This window comes from Capra hircus, chromosome 24 (genome assembly GCF_001704415.2).
Source record: "Capra hircus breed San Clemente chromosome 24, ASM170441v1, whole genome shotgun sequence".
In the NCBI taxonomy this organism is placed as follows: Eukaryota; Metazoa; Chordata; class Mammalia; order Artiodactyla; family Bovidae; genus Capra; species Capra hircus.
This window is the reverse complement of record NC_030831.1, coordinates 1,953,254-1,961,520: the sequence shown is the minus strand read 5'-3', so window position 1 is coordinate 1,961,520 and position 8,267 is coordinate 1,953,254. Positions and strand designations below refer to the sequence as shown.

At 49.8% G+C, this 8,267-nt stretch overlaps 1 pseudogene; it reads left to right on the top strand.

Annotated features, from left to right (window-relative positions):
- Positions 1,059 to 4,413, top strand: LOC108633762 (annotated as a pseudogene).

Sequence of the window (8,267 nt, the reverse complement as noted above, 5' to 3'; positions counted from 1 at the left end):
CTCTTTTTCTGAAAAACCCCAAGGCCTTATTGATCTTTTAGATTCTATCCTATTTACTCATAACCCTACTTGGGATGATTGTCAGCAGCTGTTGCAGGTGCTTTTTACTATAGAGGAGCGGAAAGGAATTTTGTCAGAGGCACAGAAACATGACTTAGGAGTGGATGGAAGGCCCACAATGCAGCCCCACCTGGTCGAAAAAGGGTTCCCCTTATTGTGACCCAATTGGGATTTTGAACGCGCTGAAGGTAGGGAGCATCTCTGAGTGTACCACCGGACTCTGATGGCTAGCCTCCGGGCAGCCGCCAGGAGACCAACTAATTTGGCTAAAGTAAATCAAGTAAGGCAGGAGCTGAAAGAGAGCCTGGCAGCCTTTTTAGAGAGGTTAATGGAGGCTTTCAGGCAGTATATGCCCATGGACCCTCAGGCTGACGAGTCACGCGCAGCAGTTTTGCTAGCCTTTGTTAATCAGGCAGCTCCGGATATCAGGAGGAGGTTGCAGAAGACAGAGAGGCTGGGAGAACAGACAATACAGGATCTGGTAAAGGCAGCTGAAAAGGTGTTCAATAACAGAGAGATCCCTGAGGAAAGGGAGGAACAAATTAGATGGGAGGAGAGGGAATATAAAGAAAAGATCAGACGGGAAGAAAGGGAATATAGAGCTGAGGAGAACTGGAGGAATCAAAAAGAACTGGCTCAAATCCTTTTTGCGGGGACGAGAACGGGGCCCGATTCCCAGAGAACTAGAGACACCCGGTCAGGAGGAGGGGAGAAACCAGCTAGACGGGCCCTAAAGAGAGACCAATGCGCCTACTGCAAAGAGCAGGGACATTGGAAAATGAGTGCCCCAAAGAGACCTGAGGACAAAGACTACCAGAAAGGAAGACTCTCCACTGGGGACTCGCGTCTTATATGCAGGAGAAGATAGCGACTAGGGGGGTCAGGGCCCGGCACCTCTCCCTGAGTCCTGGGTAACTATTAATGTGGAGGGGAAGCCAGTCGGCTTCATGGTGGATACGGGAGCCCAGTACTCAGTTCTCAATCAAAAATTTGGGCCGATGTCCAAAAAGACTAGCTTGGTCCAGGGAGCCACCAGGTCAAAGAGATATTACTGGACTACTAAATGAAAAGTGGACTTGGGAGCCCAACGGGTGTCCCACTCATTTCTGGTGATCCCAGAATGTCCGGCCCGTTTATTAGGAAGAGACCTATTGGCCAAAGTCAATGCACAAATTCACTTTGACTCTGGGGGGATATCAGTCACAGACGGGCTTGGACAACCAATTCATGTTTTATCCCTGGCACTGAGAGATGAATACAGACTATATTCACCAAAGCCCCCTGCAGCGGTGGATCCTGCTATGCAGCAGTGGATTCAGAAATACCCTCTGGCCTGGGCAGAGATAGCGGGAGTAGGACTGGCTAAACAAAGACCTCCCATTGTTGTTAAATTAAAAGCAAATGCTACTCCTGTGAGGGTGAAACAGTATCCCATGAGCCAGGAGGCCCTGCAAGGAATTATGCCACACATACAGCGCCTCCCAAAGGCAAAAATTCTCAAAAAGTGCTGGTCCCCATGGAATACTCCCCTGTTGCCTGTGAAAAAGCCCGGGGGAGCAGACTTTAGACCAGTCCAAGATCTTCATGAAGTCAACAAATGGGTGAGTGACAGTCATCCCACTGTGCCTAACCCATACACCCTCCTGAGTAGCTTTCCACCAGACTATGTTTGGTATACAATCTTGGACTTGAAAGATGTCTTTTTCAGTTTGCCTCTGGTTCCCCAGAGTCAGGAGATCTTCGCATTCGAATGGACTGACGAGGACAGCCAAACTGTGGGGCAGCTGACCTGGACTCACCTCCCACAGGGATTCAAACACTCGCCGACGTTGTTCAATGAGGCTCTGGGCGAAGATCTCTGTGAGTACCGACCAGCCACCCCGATGCTGTTCTGTTACAGTATGTAGATGATCTCATGCTGGCCGCTACTACTAAAGAGGTATGCCTAAAAGCTACAGGCGATCTCCTCCAGACTTTGGGGACATTGGGGTACCGGGCAAGTGCGAAGAAGGCCCAAATTGCTAGACAGGAAGTCATTTATTTGGGATATAAAATAAAACAGGGGCAGAGATGGTTGACTCAGGCCATGAAAGAGACTATTCTATGGATCCCCGAGCCAACGACTCCCCAGCAGGTGAGAGGGTTTTAGGGATGGTTGGGTACTGCAGGCTATGGATTATGGGGTTTGCTGAAAAGGCCTGACCTCTATATGAAAGAAGCAGAGAAAATAGAGACTGGACGTGGACTGAGCCAATGAGGCGGGCATTTCAGGAACTTTGACAGGCGTTACTAGAAGCCCCAGCCCTTGCTCTTCCGGACCCGGCTAAGCCGTTTCAACTGTTTGTGGATGAAAAGCAGGGAGTAGGAAAGGGAGTCCTGACGCAACAGTGGGGACCTTGGAGGCGGCCTGTGGCATCTCTCTCTAAACGACTGGACCCAGGGGCTGCGGGATGGCCGCCCTGTCTCCGTATCATTGTGGCTGCTGCTCTCCTTGTCCATGATGCTGACAAGCTGACTTATGGACAGAGCCTCCTGGTCTACACTCATGCGATAGGGGGATCCTCAAACAGCCACCGGGTAAGTGGATTTCTAACGTTCGCTTAACCCACTACCAGGCCCTGCTGCTGGATGCTCCCCGAATATCCTTTCAGACACCTTGTTTTCTAAGCCCTGCCACTCTGCTGCCCATCCCGGAGGAGGACGGGCCCCTCCATGACTGTGTTGAAGTGTTAGCTGAGATAACCGCCATACGAAAAGACCTCAGTGACTTGCCATTAGAAAACAGTGAGCTGGTATGGTTCACGGATGGGAGCAGTTATATAAAAGATGGACAGAGAAAAGCGGGGGCAGCCATAGTAGACGACACTGGGAGGGTCATCTGGGCTGAGGCCTTGCCCCCTGGAACATCCGCCCAAAAAGCAGAACTGATAGCTGTGATACAAGCGCTAGAGAGGGCAAAAGGAAGAAGAATCACGATTTATACTGACAGCCGATATGCATTCTGCACTGCGCACGTTCAAGGCCCCATATATAAAGAACGGGGGCTTCTGACGGCAGAGGGGAAAGAGATTAAAAATTTGCCTGAGATTCGCAGACTCCTGGCAGCGGTCCACTTGCCCCGGGCAGTGTCCATAGTGCATGTCCCCGGACACCAGAAAGGAGAGGATGCCCGGGCCCGAGGGAACCGTGCTGCCGATGCAGCAGCCCGTGAGGCAGCTGCTGGAGACCACGAAGCCCATATACTGACTGTGGGACTGCCACCGCCAGGGATGGGAACACTTCCCCCAAGCCCCATATACTCCCCCTCTGATTTACGCTGGGTGCAAGATAATACCACCTGTCCTGTTGGCGAAAACGGATGTATCCAGACCAAGATGACAACCTGTTGCTCCCTGCCGACCTGGGCAAACATCTCTGTACCCATTTACATCAAACCACCCATTTGAGAGAAAAAAAGACTTTGACACTCCTACAAACAGCACAGCTGTGGTTTCCCCAACAGAAAAAAACCATCCAGGATATAGTCCCCACCTGCAAGGCCTGTCAGATGATGAGACCGGGAAAAGGACAGCATACAGGTGTAAGATATCGGGGGAAAAGGCCAGGACATCATTGGGAGATAGATTTCACTGAGGTAAGACCAGGCAAATATGGGTATCATTACCTGCTAGTTTTGGTTGATACGTTTTCCGGGTGGGTAGGAGCTTACCCCACTAAAAAGGAGACAGCGGTAGTGGTGGCTAAAAAACTCCTAAAAGAGATTATACCTAGGTTTGGGCTGCCGGTATTTATCGGCTCTGACAATGGACCTGCATTTGTGAGTAAAACTGTGCAGGGACTGGCCTCAGCCCTGGGGACCAAATGGAAGTTACATTGCGAGTACAGTCCCCAGAGCTCAGGACAGGTAAAAAAATAAATCAGACCCTAAAAGAAACTTTAACAAAACTGGCAATTGAGACTGGTGGGGACTGGGCGACCCTCCTTCCCTTTGCGCTTTTTCGGGCACGCAATACCCCCTATAAACTAGGTCTGACTCCCTTTGAAATTGTATATGGAAGTCCACCCCCCATTTGTCCAGTGTCTGAAGGAAAGAGTAAACCACCTCTTTTGTTACATGCCTTCCAATAGGAGATGCTAGCTTTGAGTAAGGTGCATAAACATATCTGGTCACTGATACAGAAAATTTATGAGAGCCAGAATGAAGGGACGATCCTGTCCCATGATATAGGACCGGGGGATTGGGTTTGGGTTAAGAGACATCAGTCAAAGACCTTGGAACCAAGATGGAAGGGCCCTTATGTTGTTCTCCTTACCACCCCTACTGCCCTCAAGGTGGACGGAATTGGACCCTGAATACACTGCAGCCACGCACGGCGGGCCACCCCCGAAGAACAAGAGAGGGCCCAAAGAGAATGGAAGCCGATACTGCATCCCTCCAATCCCTTAAAATTAAAACTCTTCCGGCAGCAGGTCTCGGACGGATCAACCTTACTCTTCTGATAACAGCCACCTTCCTGGACCCTGGAACCATCAGCGCTAACCCTCATCAACCAATGAACCTGACTTGGATGATTCTGAGCGCAAGTACAGAAGAAGTAATTAACTCCACCTCGGCCATTCATCCCCAAAACACCTGGTGGCCGGACTTGGAGTTCGACCTCTGTCTTTTGGCTGCGGGATCATGGGACATGGGCGAGTGGGAGGTAAAGACGTCCGGCAGCCTGAATGTGGGGCTGGCATTAATAGGTGTAATACTCAACCCCTTACTAACTCAGGGCCTGGGTGCAGCCACTTCATCCAACGGGCAAGCTTGCAGAAAACACCCTTCTATGTGTGCCCCGGAGGAAGATGGGACCGGGCGACCGTCAATAACTGCGGAGGTGCTAATGAGTTTTATTGTGCCAATTGGAGATGCGAGTCAACGGGGACAGTCCATTGGGAGCCCCCTATTCGTGGGGACTTGATTACCTTGGGTTGTGTTCCAGGGCCTGCTGGGCTAAGGACATAGAAGGAGGTCCCTCATAACTGGGCCTTGTATGAATTTTCTTTGCAACCCAGTAAGGCTCAAATTCTCAACCGAAGGGAAGAGTTTCCCCAGTTGAGAAGCCGGACAATCCTGGGGCCTTCAGTTATATCAGTCAGGATATAACAGTGGGTTGCTGTTCACGATCAGGTTAAAAGTAGGACCCATACAGATCGGTCCAACTCGGGGCATAGGGCCCAATTCCGTCCTAGGGCCATGAGAGGCTACCCACGCTCCCATTCGGCCTGCACACACCCCCGCCCGAGCACCAACCCAAATGCCTCCTGAGCCCTACATTACTAATACAAGCAACTCCCCTCCAGTTAGCCCTACGGGACCTAGCATTAAAGACGAGCAGGACCCATTATTTAATATGATAATCAACTCCTATCGGGTTCTAAATTCCACACGCCCGGATCTGACTAGAAGTTGCTGGTTATGTTATGACATCAAACCCCCTTATTATGACGATATAGCTGTCCCAGGAAGTTACAGTCCAACCCCAAATCACGCAGCTTGCCGATGGCAGCAGAAAAGAAACGCCAGATTAACCCTCCAGCAAGTAACCGGGCGGGGCCTTTGCATAAGAAATATCCCCCAAACCTATCAACACCTCTGCAAGTCTATAAATCCTACAGTGACAAACAGGTACCTGGTGCCTCCCCAGGACAATTGGTGGGCCTGCTCCACAGGCTTAGCCCCTTGTGTTCACGGGCGGGTGTTAAATAATTCCAAAGATTTCTGTATATTGGTACTATTAGTCCCCCGACTGTTCTATCACTCCAATAATGAAATCCTCCCGAAACTAGAAGCTTCACACCGGTCTAAGAGAGAGCCAGTCTCAGCCTTAACCCTCACAGTCCTACTGGGGTCAGGGGCAGCCGGGGTAGGAACTGGGATATCCTCTTTAATAATGCAAAATCAACACTATTCTAGCCTAAGAGCAGCCATTGATCTTAATATCGAAAGATTAAAAAGCTCAATCAGCCACCTTGAAAAGTCCCTTACTTCACTATCAGAAGTGGTTTTGCAGAACAGGAGGGGCCTAGATTTGATCTTCCTGCAATAAGGCAGATTATGTGCGGCCTTAGGAAAAAAATGTTACCTCTATGCAGACCACACTGGGGTGGTAAGAGAGTCTATGGCAAAAGTGAAAAAAGATTAACACTGCACAAGAGAGAGCGAGAAGGCCAGCAGGGATGGTTCGAGTCCTGGTTCCATCAATCTTCTTGGGTAACAACACTAATTTCTACCTTGCTCGGACCGCTCATTATACTCCTACTCATTCTTACCTTCGGCCCACGTATTTTAAACAGATTATTAACCTTTGTTAAAAAACGTATCAGTACAGTTCAGGTAATGGTATTAAGACAACCATACCAGGCAGTGAATGGAGAGGAGGATTCCTCTCCATGATTAAAGGACAAGGGGGGAATGTTGAGGCCTGATAGAGGCCATGACTAAAATAGGCGGGAGCAAGCATCCCGAAACAGCTGAGACACTGCCCAGGCAGGATCAAAATTACTCCCGCCGGTGACGGGAGGACTCAGCCTGTCAGCACGCTCCCCATAGCCTGGTCTGTGCCAATCGGGATGAGGATAGAAATCTCCTAAGAAAGCCCACACGCACAAAAATCTAGGCAATTAGTAGATGCAAAGAAACCCTTGTAACCAATCCAACCTTGCCAATTCCCTGTCTTTGTCCTAAACCTATAAATACTACTGTAATCCAGGGCTCGGGGCTCTGGCTCTATTCCACTGTGTTGGATGTGCCCGGGGCCCTGGCTCGAGCTAGCAATAAATTCCCTTTTTGTGTTTGCATTGCCGTGGATGTCTTGTTCTCTCAGTTCTGGGGATTTGGACCTTGGGCATAACAGAGTGAACTCCGGGAGTTGGTGATGGACAGGGAGGCCTGGCGTGCTGCGATTCATGGGGTCGCAAAGAGTCGGACACGACTGAGCGACTGAACTGAACTGAACTTCCTCCTCTGCCTGCCTCTAACCTGTCTGTAACCCTGGAAATTATGCTCTTTGCCAGAGTCAAAGTCAGAGGCAAAATAGAAACTGGAGGCTGACTTTGGCACATGGTCCCCTCGGAACTAAAGTGCAAAGAACTCTTGTTGATGTGGGTGTGAGGGTGTTGGGTAGGGTGGACTTGAAGGACTGGAAGATGAGACAGCTGGGTTTCAAGTACACGTTCATTTGAAAGTGATGACGCTAGTATTTTCTGTTTACCTCTGATAACTAAACACTCTTGTGAGCACAGTTTCAGCCTGCCCTCTAGTTCCAAAGTATCAACATGGCAGAGTTTTGCTACATTTTGAAAGAGGAACAGAACATTTCTAAAGCATTAGACATTATAATTTTTTTTCTTCTCATCTGAAGTTTAAATTCCTTCCTAAATGAAGAACGTTTTGAGATGATTAGCACCCAAATGGGTGAGAAACTTGACAGGGGAAAGACTAATACCAGGAGGAAAATTATATTCAAGCTCATTACTCTCGGAGCATCCCGCAAATCACCACTCGTCTCCCCAAGCTACAGAGCCGAGGACGCGGGGCGATGAAAACGTGTCCTCGAACCAATTCAAGGAGCCCTAATGCGGTTCTCCCATTTTCCACAACAGCACTGCTTCTCTGAGGAGCAAGCAAACCAGCTTGGCGCCACTGCCGTTGATTTGTGACCTCAGGCAAGTCACATTTTTTCTACCGTATATTTCTTCTCTGTAAAATGACAATGCTCTATTTCCTCACATCTACACACAAATGACTGTCTGCATGGCTGCAAGGCACCATTACACTAAGCAGCATCAAAGATGGAAAAAAAGGACCATTCAAAACAAAAATAAAATGCAAACTTCATGTCTCCCCTGGCGTTGTGCTTTAGGATTGCTGACTTCTGTCACTTCCTCCCCAAAACATCCTCAGAGTCAGCAGAAAACGCAGCGAGTGGGTGGAGCCTCCGGCTCTGCATCTCAGGTGTGGGTGGGGCACACCCTCCTGAGTGCCAGGCTCTCCTGCCCCCCAGGGCTGCTCTGGCCCCAGCTCCTTCCCTGGTGGGGTCCACAAGCTGAGCCAGGTCTCTATGAAACACCTGCCTCGTCGAAGCACGTGGTTCTATACAAAGGCCCCCAGGGTCTCAAGCCCGTGACCACATGCAAGCAGGTAACGGTGGAGAAGGGGTAAC